Here is a 21,224-nt window from a genome sequence, read left to right on the forward strand (position 1 = left end):
GTAAATGGAGCCAAATATCATGCCCATTGGTCAGACATCTCAAGATTGTCAATTTTTAAACTTTCTTTAGAGATTTTGGTGAATTTAAATAAAAATTACATCAGTGTTTTTTTTTTTTAAGATAAATTAAGGGACAAATTATAGCACTCTAGAGAGAGGAGGTAGAAGATCCCAAAGCCTGAGGCTACTCTGGATGACACAGCATGTTTTCAGGTAGTCAGGGATGCATAGAAAGACCCTGTTTACAAAATTTAAAAAAGCGGGTCTAAACCGAGTGGTAGTGAGACACACTTTTAATCCCAGCACTCAGGAGGCAGAGGCAGATGGATCTTTGTGAGTTCGAGGCCAGCCTGGTCTTTAAGAGCTAGTTCCAAGACAGGCTCCAAAGCTACAGTGAAACCCTTTCTCGAGAAACAAAACAAAAAATAAAAAGATGGGTCTAAAGTTCACATAGAAATTGAAAGATCAAATATAGCCTGCAGAATAAAAAAACTAACAAAGCTGAGTTACACTACCTGAATTCCGGACATGCCTCATCATCCCAATGATCAGTAAGACTGAAAAATAAACTATTGAAAGAATGGAAAATCTAGTAGGGGTATTCCACAAAACAGTGCCAAGAGAAAAAGAATCTTTTCAACGATGACTGCTGGAACAACTGGTAGTCATGCCAACAACAAACCAACAACTTTCATCTTGCCCAATATTCAAGTATTGCCTCTAAATGGTTTACTAACCTAGATATAAGAGCTGTGTGAGAACAAAACCTTGATGGTACCTCAGTGTGTGTGTGTGTGTGTGTGTGTGTGTGTGTGTGTGTGTGTGCGTGTGTGTGTGGTATATGATACATGTGTGTATAAGAGATATGTGTATATGTATGACAAGTTCATTGTGTGATTCATGTGTGTTTGTATGTGTGAGGAACATGTGTGTATGTGAGGAGCATTTATGTGAGGTGTGTGTGTGTATGCACATGTGTGTGGTGTGCATGCATCCACATGTGATGGAGGAAGGTCATTGGCTAATAAAGGCACTGCCCTGGCCCATTTTATTGGTTAGAGGATAGGTGGGAGGAGTAAACAGAACAAAATGCTGGGAGGAAGAGGAAGTGAGCTCAGAGTCGCGACAGCTGTGCTCTCAGGAGCAGACGCCTGAGAGAGACGCCATGCCCTGCTCCCAGGATGAAGATCCGACCCAGGATGGACATAGGCTAGAATCTTCCCGGTAAGCGCACCTTGGGGTGCTACATACAGATGATTAGAAATGGGCTAAATTAATATGTGAGAATTAGCCTAGAAGAGAATGGGCCAAGCAGTGTTTAAAAGAATACAGTGTCCGTGTAATTATTTTGGGGCATAAGCTAGCCGGGCAGGCGGCTGGGGTGTTGGGGATGCAGCCCCGCCGCCGCTCTTATTACTTCACACAGATGTGAGCAGTTATGCTTGTCTGTGAGGATATGTGTAGATACCAGAAATCTACCTCAGGTGTCTTCCTCAGTGACTCTCCACCCCACTTTCAGAGATAGAGTCTCTCACTGGCCCTGGAGCTTGTTCTTTCTGCAACACTTGGGATCTTCCTGTTTCCTCCCCCAGCACTGCAGCTGTAGGCTTGACCGGCCATCCCTTCCTTTTTAACATGTGTGCTGGGATCTGGACTAAGGTTCTTGGGCTCACTAAGCCAGCGCTTTACCCACTGAGTCATCTCCCTAGGCTGAGGCATGTATGCAGTAAGCAGACTAAAAGAAGAAATCTATAAATTAATTATCAAATAAAAAGATTATATTTGGAAAACATTATAAAGAAAAAATTTTAATTGTTTTCATTGAGCTATATATTTTCTCCGCTCCCATCCCTACCTCCCCACTCCCCTTCTACCCTTTCCCATGGTCCCCACAATCACAATTTACTCAGGAGATCTTGTCTTTTTCTACTTCCCATGTAGATTAGATCCATGTATGTCTTTCTTAGGGTCCTCTTTGTTGTCTAAGTTTTCTGGGATTGTGAATTGGAGGCTGGTTTTTCTTTGCTTTATGTATAAAAGCCACTTATGAATTATATTATACATATTATATTTGTCTTTCTGGGTCTGGATTACCTCACTCAATATTATATTTTCTAGATCCATCCATTTGCCTGCAAATGTCAAGATGTTATTTTTTTCCGCTGTGTAGTATTCTATTGTGTAAATGTATCACATTTTCTTTATCTATCCATTCTTCAGTTGAGAATAAGTTGTTCCAGGTTCTGGCTATGACAAACAATGCTGCTATGAGCATAGTTGAGCACATGTCCTTGTGGTACAATTGATAAAGAAAAATTTAAAAGGCAAAGGAACAAGGAGGTAGTGACTCTCAAAATTCACAATGAGGCAAAACAAGCCTACAAAAATGTGCAAAAGATTTGAATTGACACTTTGTCAAAGATAATAGGTGGCAACAAAACAGAACATGGAAAGATACTTAACAATGCTAGCTACTAAGAAAGTCAAATTAAAACCACAATGCTTTGCCACAGCGCATCAACTAACGTGGCTAAAATTAACAATATGAATCATACACAGTGTGGCAAGCACAGAGACCCAGAACTCTCATGCTTCTTGTGGGAATGTAAAACAGACTATTACTTTAGTGAGCCATTTTGAGGTTCCTTCAAAACTTAAACATAAACATATTATGAAAACCCTGCTCCCATTCTCCTAGGGTGTTTAATATTCAAGAGAGACAGGAACACATCCACACAAAGACCCAAACACAATTGGAGAAATCAACTTTATTTGTACCAGACAAAAATCGAAAACAGTCCAACGTAATCCAAAAGGCTTGCACAAAATTGTTGTATATACATTGTAATGGAATATGCTGCTTTTATTCGGCAGTACAAAGGCATGAACTACTGTACTGTTATGGCAGCAAGATAGACAGACCTCGGAATAATTACAACAAAGGGAAGAAGCCAGAAACAAAAAGAAAATAAGGCTCAGGCTGCATCAGAAAAATGCAAACTTGACCAGAATGACAAAATGTACCAGAAGTCATCGAGGGACGGGATTGGTATGCAGAAGCAGGGATGCCATGGAGGAGATGTATGTATTGCAAAAATGGCCCAGAAAATGTTTGCAGGTTATTGACAGGTTCAGAACCTTTGTTATAGTCATGGCAGATGTGAATGCAAAGATCCTTCCAATTATACATTCAGTTTGGGGTGAACATAACTTATTTATTTCTTAAAAAACTTTTCAAGTGTTCATAATTGCTCTAAAATTACATTTTAGGGTATCTGAAGGAATAGTTCGGTGGGTAAAGGCACTGGTTTTGAAAGCCTGGTGACCTGTGTTAGATTCCGGAGGTGGAAGGAGAGAACGGATTCCACAAATTTGCCCTCTGACCTCCACGAGTGCCATGACATGAATGTCCGTGCCTGTCCACACATATCATATGCACAACAACGAAGTAAGAATTTCAAGAATTGTATTTAGCTATAATGATGATACATGGCAATATTCTATCAGCCCTTGTTTTGGATCAAATATCTGATACTTGGAATTCTATCATGAACGTGGTATATATTTTCAATGGTAAGATTTTTAGAGTTCCCTGGACAGCTCGAGCTGGTTCTCATGAACCCGCAGAAGACCTTGACCAGTGTTCCTCAATGGCTCTTCTCACACTCAATTTCTAGCGCCTTGGTTGCCTTTCCCATGTTTTCTCCAAAGGGCTTGTCAGGCTCGCCCTTCCCAGCCCAGCACAATCTCTAAGACATATGGACATACTCATCATCTTAGGAAACTTGTGCTTAAACACAAGTGTGAAGTGAGACCATCAGCTCCTTGAAAGAAGCTCAAGTCAACATTCCCGGACCTCAAGCTTTATGTCTTCTACTTAATAACGCCCCCAGTACCGACTTCCACCGACTTGTTCAATCCGTAAGTCATTCATATGTTGACTGAATTTAGCTTCCTTTTGGAATTCCTAGCAGCCACTACAGAATTTACTCGATTCTTCACACAGGAAATGAAGGAATGATTTCTGTAGCTGTGCAGGAAAGATTTACCTCTAGCAACTAGCAAATACAGTACACCCCTTTTCAATATAATGAAATATTTGGCCAAAACCACTTATGAGAGGAACCGCTTGGGCTCTTCGTTTCAGAGAGTCCGTTTTGCCGCAGAGGATGTAATAGCATTCAGAATGGCAGAAACATGAGGTAGAGCCACTTCCTCAGCTCTCAGTGAACCCAGAAGCAGAGAAGACAGAGGAAGGAAGCCAAACTTTCACCCCTAAAGCCTTCTTAGAGGTACCGACCTTTGCTGACCAGGCTCCCTATCCCACAGGCTTCAGAACTTCCGCCAACAGTGCCACCATCCAGGAACCAAATGTTTAAACACAGAAGTCTGTCAGCGACATTCCTCATTCAGCTCATGCCTCCTACGTCAGTTTGGTTGACATTTGAACTTGCGAGTACGTAATCTTTCTTGACCCTCATTGTTGGTGTAAGGTGGATGTGGGCAGCCTCTCTTCCCTTCCTTCATGTTCTCTCACTAGCCAGAGCCAGCGCATATGATAGCCCAGCTGTTTAACTTCCAGGACTCTTGTGAACAGTTTGATAAACCACTGGTGGCTTGAAATTGGACATTGTGGGACCATTCATACCGCAGGAGTTGGCAAATGTGGCAAAAAAAAAAATGGTTTGTCTTCTGCTCCTTGTGCCAAAGTTCACTGTGATGCCTACACTTCCTCACAGCTGTGTGATGTCAGCCTAACTCACCAACATCAGCTATCCATAGCAATTCCAGAGCCATGCCAAGGAATACAAGTGTGGCTACACCTGAATCATCAACAAAACTGACTCAGAGTGGCTCAAAGACTCACACAAAACTACCTTAAAGGATCCAAATGGCAATCGTTATCCTGAGATATTAAAGATGATTTCATGTTCTCTAAGATCGGGTGTGAACTCTCTTAAGTTGAACATATTTTACTTGGTTTTTACTAAAAAACAATCAGTCTTTTTAAAAATCATTATTAAATGATTTAAACCATTTTTAAATCATTCTTGCCTCCATACCAAGTTAAGTTTGTAAACATTAAATTTGCCATTCACTACTAAGATAGATCTGTGACAGAAACATGTATAGTTAGAGGGAGCATGTCACTAGGGTTGGGTTTTGAGGTTTCCAATGCTCAAGCCAGACCTGCTGTCACTGTCTCTTCCTGCTGCCTGAGGATCAGGATGTGGCGTTCTCAGCCACCTCTCCAGCACCGTATCTGCACACACACCACCATGTCCCACCATCATGATAATGGAATAAAGCTCTGCACTGTAAGTCAGCCCCAACTAAATACTTTCCTTTCTAAGAGTTGCCATAGTCATGGTGTCTCTTCACAGCAATAGAACCCTAAGACGATGCCGGGACATTTAGTTTAGGGATGCACATCTTCTGTTAAATTGGAAGATGCCATTCATACTCCAGCTCACTTTGCTGATAAAGTACCTCCATAAAACTATGACTTTAGAGTGGGCTTTTGCTTTACAAGGTCCAAACGCTACCCCAAAGTCTTGACAAGCAGCACTGTGGTTTCTGTTTTTACAAAGATTAAAGCTAAAATGCTAAAATGTCGGCAGAGGCAAACAGCTTCCTCAATATTGCATTGTAAGTGGATGGACTAAGAATTGAGCACTTTTGATTTACATTCCAGTCCTCTTGCTAATATATCATGTCGCATCTCATCTATTTCTATAATGAAACTGAAAATTAATCTCATCAGAAACATTTTCTGGTCCCAACACACACAATAAATCACTCTAAATAATGTAGCAAGTTATTTCAGTAGAATAAATACTATCTACTTAAGTCATCATTAATAATACTCAAAAATGAGATACATTATAAATAACATAGTAAATGATATTAAATAAATATCATATTAAATGTCTTGGTTTTTCAATAAATGTTTTTTTTTTTGAAGATGAAGCGCCACATGCTGTGACTTGCTTTATGTCAATTAAGATAAAACTGGGCTTTAAAATGTTTAATATATGAGTAATTAATTGAAGCATTAAGTATTTATTGGACACTTATTAGGTACCTTGAAGTTATCCTGGGGATATTCATTTATTAGTCCCATTTGCCTATTTGTGATACTCATTTAATTTCTCATAGTGTCTCTTCAGGTGGAATGACAACCTACCATGCCCACTGGAGTGTGTAGGGATAGTTCATTCCTACCATGTTAGCCGCTGTGTGATGCTGTGTGACTCACAATCATTGTAGCCATTAGCAGAGCTCATCTCTTCATGAAAGAAGACCTTTGGGGCCAGAAAGAGGACTAGTCTGAAAATTGCTTGCTTCCAAAGCGTGAGGACCTGTGTTTGATCCCTAGAACCCACACATAAAAAGCAGGCATGGCAGCACCCATCACAGTTTCTAGTCCTGGGGAGGTAGAAATAGGAGGACGCCTGTCTAGCTGCACCAGTAAGTACCAGCATCAGCGAGAGACTCTGCCTCAAAGAATAAGGTAGTGGGTGATTGAGGAAAATACCTAATTGTGACTTCTGGCCCTTGTATGAACATGCCCAGACACGTGCATACAAACACGTACACACAAACATAAATAAATAAGTGCATAACTAAATCCTATAAGGTAATGTAGTGTTGTGAGATATTTAGTCCTCTCATAAAATTGTTTTTACTGGGAAAGACTCTTTCAAAACCATGGAAACTAAATGACAAGAAGCCTGTGGCCACTGTGTGAGTGGAGCCATGCAATAACACTGCTACTTCAGCTACTTTCATCCACAACAGAAGACTTCGGCTCACATTGCTTTTCAACTCTGTATGATCTAACTTCCAATTCGAATGCTACGGGTATTGTCAGCCAGCATGGAAGGGGGGGAGGGGTATCTCAAACTTTTATTCTCTCCATAACTTTTAATGGTTTTCTGACAGGTTAAATAAATATTACTGAACAGCTTCAGAAAATTAACTCCTAAAAATACCAGTGTACTTGTCCACAACCCAGGTGAAGTCTCCAGGGTACTATAGCACATTATTTGAAAATGTCTGACATTGATTTTTTTTTTTCAAATGAATGGATGATTCCTCTGTCACAGGAAATTAAAATTTGGGGGTATTTTTACTTACTATGAAGATAGATGGGAGGAAATTCTGCAAGCTATGACTAACCTAAGTAAACTGGGAGGGAATATTCCAGATCCCAGCCAGATGGGAAGTTGTGATAAGGGCTGTACTAATTGGTGACGCACAGTAGGGCTAGTGAAGAGGTAGACCAGGAGAAGCGGTTACCACTTCACATCAATTGGGTCCCTAGAAAGAGTGGCAGGTGAAGAGGGCCGGTCTTAGTTTGTGATAAACACCATGCAGAGGAAGGGGCTTACTTCATCTTCCAGTTTATAGTCTATCATGAAGCAAAGTCAGGGCAGGAATCAAGGCAGGAACCTGGAGGCAGAAGCAAAAGCCCTGGGGGAATGCTGCCTACTGGCTTGTTCTCTGTAGCTTACACAGCCTGCTTTCCTGTAGCACCCCAGACAATCTGCCTGGGCAACACTGTCCATAACGGCCTGGGTCTTCCCACATCAGTCAAATCAATCATCAAGAAAATGCACCGCAGGGTAGCCTATGAGTCAGTTTGATGGTGACATTTTTCCAGATGACCTGAGCTGTGTCAAGGGGACAAAAAGTCTAACCAGCACAGGGCCACTTACCAGAAACTGTGGTCCATGATGCAAAATGTAGAGAGACCAGCCATGGATGTACAGTGAGAACTACATAAGACAAATGCAAGCCTATTTCTCAGCATTATATCTGGATTTTGCTTCAGTGGCATCTTTTGGTACAATGTAAAAATAAATCAGACCCTTTACAGAGGAAAACAAAATGTAACCCAGTATCTGGAAAGTTCCTTCTGCACAGATATCTGCAGCATGCAAATACATCAACAGGATACAAAGAAGAAATAAGCCAAGAAGGAGCATCTTGTTTAAGATTTTCACATTCACTCTTAAAATATGAGGTTTTGGAAGATAAAAATGATGGCCTACTTTTGAATCTTAGGGAAATGAATTTACAGGCATATAAGTGGATATTCAGAGATGAAACCAGCAGACCAGTGTCAAACTGCAGAAATATCTTATATATTGCAAACAGTATGAGAGAATCGATAATACAGTATTTCTTAGCCCTTGAGTAGCATCATATAGGATGAGTGAGTTACAACAGTCAAGGAGCCAGAGCAGCTGGAGGGGCAGATTTTTGGGCCATGTGCACTCGAGTGACTGTTAACCCTTTGCCTTCACATTCGTCTGATTCACACCTGCAGAGTGGGCCCTTCCCTCCTGTATGCCGTGTACCATTCATTTACTATGTACACCTACAGAACTGATTCTTTTATTTTCAAATATTTATTTGATAAATACTTTCTGGGCACTTGCTCTGTATTAGTCACTATACTGAACATCAATAAAACAGCAAGCTAAAAATAAAAAATCCATGCTCTCGTGATGTTTGTGTTGTAATAGGAGAGGGCACCACAGTAAACCTCACTAGCACGTGGATTAATATCGTGTTTAAGTTTTTCTATGCATTAAGGAATGGACAGCAAACAAACAAGATAATGGGGGGGGAGTAGGACAGGGGGGTAATTTCTGTAGAGTGACTAGGAAATCTCTTAAAGTAAAAAGGAAGGATTGAGCGGAAACTTGAAGGAGGTAGTTAGGGTGTGCAGGTATGCGGAGCAGGTATGAGGAGTACATTTCAGGGCCAGAAGAAGGAAAGGTGAGCAGGGACAGTCAAGGACCAAGATAGGGTGACATTTACCAAGGAGTCAGTAGATCAGGTCAGAAGGAAGAATAACTCTGATGTCATGGGCCTCACTTAAGTCTCACTCTGGCTAGCAATCATGCATCACATAGCACAGGCTTCTTGGATGTGCGGAACCTCAGGCCTTGTCCTGGATCTACAACCAGAAGCTATATTACAACAAATCCCCAGGTGGATGTAGGTATGGAGGTTTGAAAGAAAGTGACCCTACAGTCTCCTAGGGAGTGATATTAGTGGAGGTGTGTCCTTGTTAGAACAGATGTAGCCTTGTTGGAGGAAGTGCATCATGAGGGGGTGGGATTTGGGGGTCTCAAATATCCATGCTAGACCCAATGTCACTCTCTCTTCCTGCTTCCTGAGGATCTGGGTGTAGAACTCTCAGCTACCTCTCCAGTACCATGTCTGCCTGCATGCTGCCATGATTCCCACCATGAAGATAGTAGACTAAACCTCTGAACTGTAAGCCAGCTCCAATTAAATGTTTTCCTTTATAAGAGTTTCCATGGTCATGGTGTCTCTTCACAGCAATAAAACCCTAAAACAGTAAGCATAGGAAAACTTAAACGTTAACTACTTTATTGAAATATAATTTGCATATGTTATTCACTCATGCAACTGTACCAGTCAATGTTTTTATTGTATTCACATAGATATTCAACAATATTATAGTTTTGCAATGCTTTTATTACCACCAGAGAGAAATCCTTGATCTTGCCAATCATCTATTGCTTTTCATAAATTTAGGTTATTGTCTTTGTTTTCATTCATATCAAATGTGGTTTATTCCTGTATTGATTTCTTCCTGGGCATATTATGCAAGGAAAGTGTTGTTTAATTTTCACATATTTGTGAATTTCCAAAAGCATTTTTCTGCTATTGATTTTGAGTCTCAATCCACTGTGATTAGCTAATGCACTTGGTATTATTTCTGTTTTAAACCTACTGACTTTTTAATGAACCAGCACATACACTGTCCTAGACACTGTTTCCTGTTTTGAGGAGGGATATACTGTTGCAGTCCAGTGTTCAGAGGTACTTGTTCAATCTAGCGGATTGATAGTGTTCTTTGAGCAAGCATTTCTTGTACCGCTTCAGTTCATCCACCACCGAGAGTGGAGTATTAGAGTTTTTGTACCGGCAGGTGGGAAAGGCACAGTTCTGAGACGGGGTCTCATTCTGCAGCTCAGTGTCCTGGAACTCACTATCTAACCCAGGCTGGCTTAAAACTCACAGAAACTCACCTGCCTCAGTCACAAAAGTGCTGATATCACAGGCATGAGCCACCATGTCCCGCTCCAATTACTACAGTTGAGTTCCCTTTGTTTGCTGTCATACTTTTCAATTCTAAGGATCGACTTAGAACCTCATTGCACTAAGCAAGCTCTCAACTTAGGGCTGTAAACCTAATCTTTGCTTCTCATACTGCAGTGCTCTTCTATTGGATGCACATTTATAGTTATTACACAGTCCTGAGACACCTGTCGTTCAGTCATTAGGAAATATTTGTCTTTATTCATTAACACTATTTTGCTTTTTTGTTTTGTTTGTCTGTCTGTTTGTTTCTTTGTGCTAGTTTTTCAAGACAAGGCTTCTCTGTGCAACAGCCCTAGCTGTCCTGGAACTTGCTAGACGAGGGTGGCCTCAAACTCACAGAGATCCACCTGCCTCTGTCTCCTGAGTGCTGGGATTTAAGGCATGTTCCATCAGAGTCCGGCTACTATTTTGTTTTAAAAGACTGTTTTGCAGTGAAAATGGTTGTGAACATAACAGTCAGATGGCTGGAGCAGGTAGATTACTAGTTTGTGGCTATCCTGGGCTACATTGGGAAACCATGTCTCCAAAAATGTCAGGTTTGTCTGATATCATTAAAGTTATTCCAGTTCTCATGTGGTCACTGTTTGGATGACATCATCTGTTAATCTCAGTCTGTTTTATCTTTTGAGTGCAATGTCTGTGTTTTGTAGACAATAAAAGATTGTGTCATGTCTTTTAATCACAGTTTGATAAGCTCTGCTCTATTCAGATGGAATGGCACTGTTTAGATAGTTATGTTTGCACCTGCTATTTTACTTGTTTGCTGTGTGTTTTGAGACTCTTCTTTTGTGGTACATGCATGACTCATTTACATCTTTCTTGCCTTGAGGGCATTTGTCTAATCTTATGGAAAATTCCAATGACTTTTATCAATTTTACAATCTTAACAAAAAAATCAGCCTCCTACTTATTACAATGATGTAAAAAAACATTCTTCCTAAATGGATCTATTCCCCTTTTTGTGACATTATTATTACATGAAACTGTTAGTGTTAAAAACATAATGATATATTGTGTTAATTATTAGCTGATTATGCCCCAGTCAATTTCTTAGCATGCTATGGCTTTGTTATATTTTACTGGTACATTATGTACGTATATGAAAATATTATGTATATTTATAAATATATATCATGTATATATTTTTATATATAAAAAGTTTTGTAAAAAAGGTTATTGTATCCTATATAAAACTCTGACTTTTATTTAAGTGAAATTGGAATATGTTAGAAGCAAATGTATCTAATCTGACTAGCAAAAATAATATTTATCTGTTGTAATTGTTATGAATCTCTAAAGGAGAAAAGAGGTGAAAGAGAGAATAATTAAGAAAGACGAAAGAGACTCCGACCACAGTGGGCATAGTGGTAGGAAGTCTCTGGCCTCTGAATGTTATGTGATGGTGGTCGCTAAAGCTTAATGGCAGGTTGAATGTACTTTTATGAAAAGAGAAGAACTGAAGATAATTCCAAAGTTAGAAGCCTGAGACAGTTCCAGGATAGACAAGCTAGAAATGAGATGGGCGGGGGACAACAACTGGAGAGTGGAGTTCAGGAGAAGGTCCAGATCAGTGGAGGGCATGCTGGGTTTTGGTTTTTTGTTTGTTTGTTTGGATGGTTGGTTGGTTGGTTGATTGGCTGGTTGTTATTAGTGATGTTAGTCATGGTAGTTTTTGATTGATTGCATACTTTGTTTTGTTTTTGAGACAGGGTCTCACTATGTATCCTTGACTTGCTTGGATCTCTGAATATAAACCAAGCTGGCCTCAAACTCATAGGTTTGCCTGCATCTGCGTCCTGAATGCTGAGCTTAAAAGACATGAGCCACCACACCTAGCCCAGGACACACTCCATGTCAAAAATGAGAGAAAATGAGGAGAAATAAGTATTGAAAAACAAGAAGGAAAACCAATGTGTCACAAATATGTTTAAATAATTGACTGTCCCAATATACTGTGAGCTGAGAAAAATGTCATGAGCAGTGGATGTAGCTCAGTCTGTACTCTAGGTTAAAAACCTAGTACTACAGTTAAAAAGAATGTTTTTACAGACATGCTCCTTACTCAGGAAGTCTCAAGCCCATGTTCTTTGAGAAAGCTCCCGTGTCAATCTAAGGCATATCACCAGGGTACAGACTGAAGGTATCTCTCCTTGTGCTGTCATAAAAACATACTATTTGCTATATATCTTGGAAATTATAATGCAATATATGACTCGAACGTAGAGTTTCAAAATATTAATTCTGAACAATGACAATTAGCCACCAACCATGCTCTAACCAAGAGAAGACACTTGATCACCCAAGTTGCAACTGAAGTAGCTCATGCAAGGTAATAATACTATGTCAATGTAGTTACATTAGAGAAGCTTAAGGAAAATAAGCACAAAAGAGGAAATGGATGACTAGCATTTCGAGATGAATTCTTCTGAGTAGCTTCACATTATAAAATCAAATGCCTTTCTCTGTCAAAATTTGTGAGCTACGATCCTGTTCTCACAATAAGTTGTATCATAGAGATGTTAAGAGTAGAACCTAAGAAAGGAATCCTGGCTCAGCCATGGATGCTCTACAAGCCAAAGAAGCACTTGGAGCTCATTTGTCACATGTAGGGGTTACAATAATAAAACCTCCTCTGGATAATGATTGAAAGTACTTAAGATAGCTGCAAGATCATGGAGCCACAAAAGAGAAAGTTGTGGTCATCACTGTTGGTGACCAGGATCATAACAGCTATTGGCATTGTGATGAAAATATAATGATGTAAAGCACTGAGAAATTGAGAAATGAATCAGTTGTCTATGAGTATGTGGTCAATTAATACAAAGCTTAGTCTCTTAAAATAATAAGCATCTATGACTGCACAGGTCAGGAATTTGTGAGCTGCTTAGCTGAGTGACTATGTATCATCTCTCACTTGGTTGCAGCCTCAAGACATTGTTTGACGCTGTAGATTCATTACATCGAAGCATCCCCCTCACACAGCTGACAAGATGATATGAGCCCTCGACAGTAGGTGGCAGGTACTTGTCATCAAGAACAAACTAAGACTTCGTGGCATAACAGTTGATCTCTGTCACATCCACAACCCATGCAAGGCAGAGGTCACAGTCTGGAAAGTCACCCATCCCATCTTGCACTGGCCTACTGGTTTTATGGAATGGCAATTGCCACTAAGATGGCTTTCAGAACTATATTGGATTTCTGACTACCATAAGTAGTATATAAGTGATCCAGAGGGAGATTTTGAAAACATTTGTTTACTTTGTAGCTATTCTAAAATTAGAAGTAGATTAATTATCACTAAGAGTGACGTTACATGTAATGCTTTCTATTGTCATAGTCTTCCCACTAAAACCTTTTTTCATATGACTGATGTAAACACATAATTAACCTTAACCAAAAAGACATTTTTTTTCCATTTCATTTGAAGCAAACATTTAAAATAATACAGCTTGCACTGTGAATGACGGCAAGTAACTATGACTGAGTATTGATTAAAGGATCTGGGATTGCAGTGGTGATGTGGGATTCCCCTCTGTATGCTATGGAAAAGTGTGCTGGATACTATGGGCCTGTAGGCTGAAGATGGATGCCCCAACAGTACAGAAAAACTTTGGGTGACTGTTCAGGCAGAGAGATGTCTCTGTCAATTCTAGAGTTTTGGAAGTTGCTTACAATGTACTTCCTGTTTACTTAGGTAATAGTAGAACCTTCTGGAGTCTTTGATGGAGTTGAAGAATAGATAGATAGTTATAGTTTTCCTTAGTTATAATAAAAGATAAAGTAGATATAAATATTGTAACTGTAATTCTTGCTTGATAACTGTTTTGTTTTATGTAATTTTACTATGGTAAAGTTAAAGCCTTCCTTTTTGTTTAAACAGAAAGGGGATGGTAGGTTTCATGCAGATGAGCTCTCTAAGTAACCGCTGAGCTACAGCCAGTCCGGGGGAGGGAAATGGGAAATGGGGAGAAGGCGGAAATTTTTTTTCAACAACTTAAAAAAATAATAATAAACAAAAAAAAATAAAGAAAAAAAAGAAATATAAAAAAAGAAAAGGGGAAATGGTGTAGGAGGTCCTTCTTTCTATGTGTTGCTTATATTGGTTAAGGAATAAAGAAACAGCCTTGGCCTGAACTTAGGTTGGTGGAAAAGACAGAACTGAATTCTGGGAGGAAGAAAGCAGAGTCAGAGAGACACCATGGAGCCACCAGAGACAGATATGACAAATCTTTCCTGGTAGGCCACAAACTCATGGTGATATACAGATTAATAAAAATGGGTTAAATCAAGATGTGAGTGTTAGCCAATAAGAGGCTAGAACTAATGGGCCAAGCAGTGTTTTAATTAATATAGTTTCTGTGTGATGATTTCAGTTCTGGGTGGCCAGGATGAACAAGCGGCCTTCCTTGCAACAGGGGGAAACTTATTTTCACTCTTCCTAGATCATAGTCCCATTCTTTCCTTCTTTTTAACCTTAGGGAATCAGATTTCTTCAAAAGATAAACAAATGTACTAAAACAAAACATTGCATATTGGTTAGAAGAACTTAAGAAATTATTCCTTCAAGCTCTCCAGTCGTGATTGTTCACTTTCTTGTGCTTGTTGAGGTGCAGGGCCTCATTAAACACCCTTTCAATAGGGTTGGAAAAATATGTTTTGTTGAAAATGCGGAGTTGTCACAGACTTTAATACCAGCTCACATGCCTCCTAACTTAAATGTTGATACCAGCAGGAGCAGTCCTTGCTTTGTCTCTAGGAGAAGTGTAAGATAAGGATTCTTTTTTGTGTGTATTTCACATGTGTGCAGGTGCCTGCAGAAGCCAAAAAGGGCATTAGATCCTCTGCAGCTGGAGATTCGGGCTGTTGTAAACTGCTTCATATGGGCCCAGGGAACCACATTTGTGTCTTCTAAAAGATCAGCAAGCACTCGTATCCACTGAGTCATCTCTCCAGTCTCTTAAGCTACAAATCTTATTTTCTGTTTGTTGATAAGCTTTTTGGTCTTCGCTTGCTGTTTTCTGACTTAATTTTCTTCACCAGTGACAAGAAGGCATGCCAGATTTGGGGGTCCTTAAAAGCTAACAAGAAAGGGCTAGTTTAAAAGGTCGGAGGAGAACAGAGAGACAAAATTGTGTATGCCACCTTCAAAAGCAACTAAGGCACTGTAGATTTAAAGATGAAGGGATACAAGTCATTTATCATTTTAGAAGATCTTGCATATGACTAAAAACAATCTCTCCTTCCACCAGACAAGTTGAGATTTAGGAATCCTTGCTTTGTTAGCAGGCTGTCAAGTGAAATGCTCACACTCTGGCCGATCTGCTGTAATTTACACCATCTCCTTTCACACAGTAATTCAGGTCATGTTGTTCTCTCCAGGGTAATAAAGAATGACAAAGTTTTAGGGCCAGTCTTCAATCCACTTCACATTTCACCCTGCTATGCACACCCCCTTAACAAACACCTTTATGCTGTCCCACGGAGGAGATATCCTTCAGAAAATTCTACTGTAATTGAAAACAGAGTGGCATACAAGAGTAACATATATACTGACTAGGTAGTCTATGGTAAAGTCACAGCCTCGCAGTGCCAGACAGAAATTCTGAATCATAATTCTGAGCATTGTACCTTACTCCAGGAGACTGTCTGAATACAAAGTGGGTCTTTCATGCTTTGATGGTTTTGTGGAAAGTTACAAGGCAGTGGCTTACGCTTACTTCTGAGGATGACCACTAATCCTCTCACTAGAGAGGCTGCGTAAAATGCTCAAAGATTCAAAAGATGTGCAAGGTTCTTTTTTACACTTTTACATTGCTTTTAAATTCTTTTATTTTATGATTTGTGTATCTGAGTATTTTGCCTGTATGTATGTCTGTGTACTCTTGGGGTTCATCTGGTGTTGGATCCCCCGGGACTGGAATTGCAAACATTTGTGAGTCATTGTGTGGTTCCAGGGGATGGAACCAGGGCCTTCTGAATGAGCAGACAGGGCTTTTAGCCACTTAATCATCTGTCCAGATTGCTTTTTTCCTTTTCTTTCTTTCTTTCTTTCTTTCTTTCTTTCTTTCTTTCTTTCTTTTTTTTTTTTAGACAGGGTCTCTAGCCCAGGCTGGCCTCAGACTTCCTATAGAGCTGAGGAGAATCTTGACTTATTCCTACCACTCAAGTCCAGAGATTTGAACCATTACTCACAATTTTATGTGCTGTACTAGCAGCAAACCCAGAGCATCTTGCACATGAGAGAGAAGCATTCTATCGATAAGCTGCATCCCCAGCCTAAGCTGTTGCTTAAAAGAATGGTATCTTTTCGTTTGAAGAGACACCATAGAAGGACTGTGCTGGGTAGCTTATGTCAGCTTGATACAAGCTAAAGTCATCTGAGAGGATCAAATCTCAATTAAGAGAATACCCTCACAGGATTCTGCAATAAGTCATTTTCTTAATTAGTGATTGATAGAGGAGGGCCCAGCCCACTGTGGGTAGTGACATCCCTGGGCTGGTGGTCTTTGCTTCTATAAGGAAGTAGGCTAACTAAACCATGTTGAGCAAGCCAGGAAGTGGCACCTCTCCATGGCTTCTGCATCAGCTCCTGCCTCCTGGTTCCTGCCCTGTTTGAGTTTCTGTCCTGACTTCCTTCAATGATGAACTATGATAAGAAAGTGTAAGCAAAATAAGTCCCTTTGTCCCCAACTTGCTGTTGGTCATGGTGTTTCACTGAAGCAATAGAGACCCTAACTAAGACAAGACCTATAATTTCTAGGATGATCAGAATGGCAAAGCTACTGGAAACACATGGAGTAGAGATGCTTGGTTGACCTCTGTGGCAGTATTCTCCTTGTACATAGAAAAAATGTTTGCTGCAAGCAGCTGCCCAGACAGACACTACATCCAGAACACCAACCTCACATCAAACCCATTTGCAGTCTACTGAGTCAAAGCAGTCCGTAGAATGTGAGAAGAACTGGAGTCTTCTATAAGCTATGCAGAGCACAGGATTTTCCTTTGTCTTTCCAGGGCATTGCCTGTAAGAGGTGACTATCAGAATCACTGGGTCAATATTGAGGGTGAAGACTCCCATGGGAGCTCCCTCATCAGGAAGGAAGATTGAACACTGTGAGTAGACGAAAGAATTTCACATTAAGACATTGAGTTCTGCAAGATTTCACTAGAGTTGCCCATCATTCTTGGCAAACAATGGAAACTAAATAAACATAACTATCATTTGTTGAGGGAGTCCGGAACCCACAAAGAAGAGAAAGTTCAAAACTTGCTACATTTGGATGTTAAAAATCCCACAAACTCATACATGAAAGGCTCAGTCCCCAGTTTGGCACACTTGAGAATGATAGAACCTTCAATTTAGAGTTTGATAGTAAGTTTATGGTTTCTGAAGAAGATTGTGGGATTCTCTTTGACTTTGCATTCCAGCCAGATGGTAAACAGCTTTGTTCTGCCAAAGCATGTTGCCTTCCCACCAGAGGCATACATTCTTTTTATCTGTCTAATCGTGTACAAGAGCATCTAAAACTGTGACCTCAGAGTTCTCCTCTTAAGTTGATTTGTCTTTGGTATTGGTCACAGCAAAGAAAATCTGACTAATAACAACAGAGTCAAAAGAATCAAGAGAGGGACAATTAAGTCTCTACCTAGGTCAGCGCCTTTGAAGCAACTGCTTTGAGATAAATGCCTTCATTTGTCTGAGGCAATAAAGTCTACACTACACAGCTTGGATAGCCAGACAACCATTTTTCTAGACATACAAGCAAAAATATATAAATAATAAGTTTGCCATCTTGAGAAATGGGGAAACTAACAATGGTAAGATTATACTTTAAATACAGTTTAATATTTCCAATTTGTAAAAAATCCCAGTAAAAAAGATCATATTGGAGAAACCAGGAGACAGTCAGGGGCAAGGGATCAGTTAGAAAATCAATTCCAAAAAGGCAAAAGCCCAAAGCAATGGAAAGAGCCATATTAAGGAAACATGGCATCCAAAGAGTTAAACCTTCTGTACTGAATGATTAACTTTTAATATTTACAGATTATATTGTACAGGAAATATTTTTGCAGATTTAATAAATTAATTTTCAGACTTAATAAATTACTTTTTCCATAAATGCTGAAGAAGCAATTAATTTATATACAGGCATGAAAGGCCAAACTCAAAACAAGGCTCTGCTCACCTTGGAGATCGTGGTTTTAAACAGAGAATAAAGCATCTTGGGGCTGGGGATGTAGGCAAAGTGCCTGCTGTGCAAGCTTGAAGGCCACGTGTGCTTAGCCCCAGAATCCTCCTAAAAATCAGGAGACGTGTTGTATGCCTGAACCCCAGTTACAGGGAGAGGAGGAGCTAGACGTAGCCCCGAAGCACATAGTCAGCCAAACCGACTAGCAAAGTGATGAGCTTCAGGCTCAGTGAGAGACCTTGTCTCAGACTGGGACTGGAGAGTGACTGACAAGACACTGAACACCCGCCTCTGACCGCCATGCATATGTATGTGAATGCATGCACATGTCCATACAACCTGACTAATAAGTCCCTCTCTCTCTCTCTCTCTCTCTCTCTCTCTCTCTCTCTCTCTCTCTCACACACACACACACACACACACACACACACACACAGATAGACTGCCGTGCATAAGACTCATTCTACTGATTATACTAATTCTACTGTTTAATTCTTTTATTCAAAAATGTAATCAACACTAGGCAGAAAAAAAGAGTGGTTTTTTTCTTCTCCCACTGTAACTCTGTCTCCTAAACCCTATTTTAGCAACCTGAAAGGAACAAATTGCCCAATGAAAAAGAAAATTCTAAGTCTTTAACAGACCATGACAAAAATAGGGCTAAATAATTATTTCTAAGAAAATGAAATTGCTTTTTTTTTATCACCATACACTGAGTTGCTTTCCCAATTGTCCCCTGCAAGTTTCCTAATTGTCCCCTGGTTGTAGAATGTACAATTCCTGACAAAAGACAATACAACCGAAAAAGAAATTAGTCTCCCGTGTGCAAGAATAACACTTTACGAGCAGTGGGCCATTTGTGTGTGCTCCCGAGACCTTTGCTGCACAGAATCCTAGCACAGGCTCATTATATGGGCTAGCTGAAACTGTGTGCGTAGTGGGAGGGAGGCAAAGCTTAGAAGAGCAGTTAGGAAAGGGCTTGCCATCAAGCCCCAGACAACAGGGTGAGAGCGAGGATACGCACAGGAGAGCATGTGCCGGGTCATTCTCATTAGCCTGCTGTAGCTGACTGCTCAGTGCTACCTACCCAGATCGTCCGTTCCCCTACCTCAGACCAACATTAGTGAACATCTCCCTGCTGACTCAGTACTTTCCCAGGAGGTGTAGGTACAAATCATCCTTCCCCTGGGGACTTCAAATAGCAAAACTGGACAAGATCAGTTAGAAAGTCTCTCAGAGGCAAGAGCCGTCTGCTGATGTGTATTTGAGCAGAGGCTACAGAGATTGCTATGGGGCATGCTGGAACAAAGAGCAATGTTTTCTTCTCGTAGTTTTCTTCTTTCTTAGCATCATGTGTCTGATATGCGAAGGGAACCACAAAGGACTTAGAATTGAGAGTCTCTCTGGAAATGCAAACCAAAGCCTTGTAACATCCACAGGCCAAACTACAACACAGCAGGTCCCACAGGATCAAAACAGAGGTAAAGTGCCATCTACAATGTGTGAGCCAGTCTGAGTCCAGTGAGTGGGCTGGACGGGGTGAGAAGTCTTGACACAGGTGTTCCAATCCATCTACGGTAAACTAGAGTCATTGCAGGACCCATAGGGAAGACAAACTGTGTAATTTAAAGTTTTATAGAAAGAACTTTTCTTAAGGGTGAGGTTAGATTACAGGGACTGTTAAAATGTACTGAGTTGAAGGGAGAGGGCAATGAGGAGGGAGAGAGAGGAAGGGAGAGGGAGACACACAAAGAAAGAGGGGAGGGATGAGAAAAGAGAAAGAAAGGAGAGAGAGAGAGTCATGTTCATACTTTTTGCCAATGCTGTGTTATAGTTCACCTGGAAACTTGGAATGGCATTATGGAATTGCATGGAGAACACTCCTTTCCTTTGCTCCCTCCTCTTGATCCCTTATGCATGTTCCCATATGTTCAAATCCAACAAATAAGCAAACAGTAAAAGATTCCAGAGCCTGCTGATGAAGACTGTGTAGGTCCAACTTTCTGAACAAAGATGGCCAAAAGCAGGAGAGCTATTACAGGCTACAAGCGTGAGCAGAGCATTGACTGTGGCAGAGAGGTCACACAGCATGGGCTATTTCTCCAGCAAGCTTAGCACTCATCATCTGGGTCTGAAGAAAAAGAAGGTACGTCCCTAATAGTCCATCCCTTGTACAGAATTAGGCTGTCCAAACGGATCAACTCAGAGGCCTAACATGGTTATGCTTTTTAGTAATTTCAAGGATCATGGTAGTCAGGAGGCTCAGACACAACAAAAAGAGGCATGGAACATCAAGTGTTGCCATGTTGGTCCTGCCTTCCCTTGGTGGACCTGCTCTAGAACCGTCAATGAGAACTCTATATGAGGGCATGAGAGTCTTCACACAGCAGGCACCATTGTGAGACATCTCCCCGTCATACCCAAGTGCCCAGCTTGCATTGCGTTCTCCAAGGGGCCTTGCCTCCTGGATCCTGGGTAACCCTCAGCTCTACCTTACTCAGGAAGCATCCTGCTGGGGAATTCGATGCATTAAGTAAAAGTCCTAAACTGGCTTGTTCCAAGGTGCAATTGTCAAGTGGACTGGACCAGGCCACCTACCTTGGTTTCTCTTCTCGGGCCAGCCTCCCACACACTCAGGGAAGAGAGAAGGTGGATTACCTGCTCAACTCCTTCCTTCCCCAGCACCATTGTTATAATTGAAAAGCAAGAGGGCACATTAACAAAAGAATGGGAGGAAAGACGTAGACAGATCCTGGGTCAGTCTCCCTAGAAAGGAAGGACCCTGGGTCAGTCTCCCTGGAACACAATCCTGGGAGGAAATCGGCTCCATCTCTTACCTGTTACTCTTCCCAGCCCCTTGTCAGCCGAGCACATAGCAAAATG

The 21,224-nt window shown here is 40.7% G+C and overlaps 1 protein-coding gene across 1 annotated transcript in view; it reads right to left on the reverse strand.

Annotated features, from left to right (window-relative positions):
* The window catches only part of St8sia6 (ST8 alpha-N-acetyl-neuraminide alpha-2,8-sialyltransferase 6), a 133,778-nt gene that overhangs the window by 46,343 nt on the left and 66,211 nt on the right, over positions 1 to 21,224 (reverse strand). The gene's annotated exons all lie outside the window — the stretch shown is intronic.

This window comes from Microtus oregoni, unplaced genomic scaffold (assembly GCF_018167655.1).
Source record: "Microtus oregoni isolate MIOR12 unplaced genomic scaffold, Mior012 000035F_ref0000213, whole genome shotgun sequence".
Classification (NCBI taxonomy): Eukaryota; Metazoa; Chordata; class Mammalia; order Rodentia; family Cricetidae; genus Microtus; species Microtus oregoni.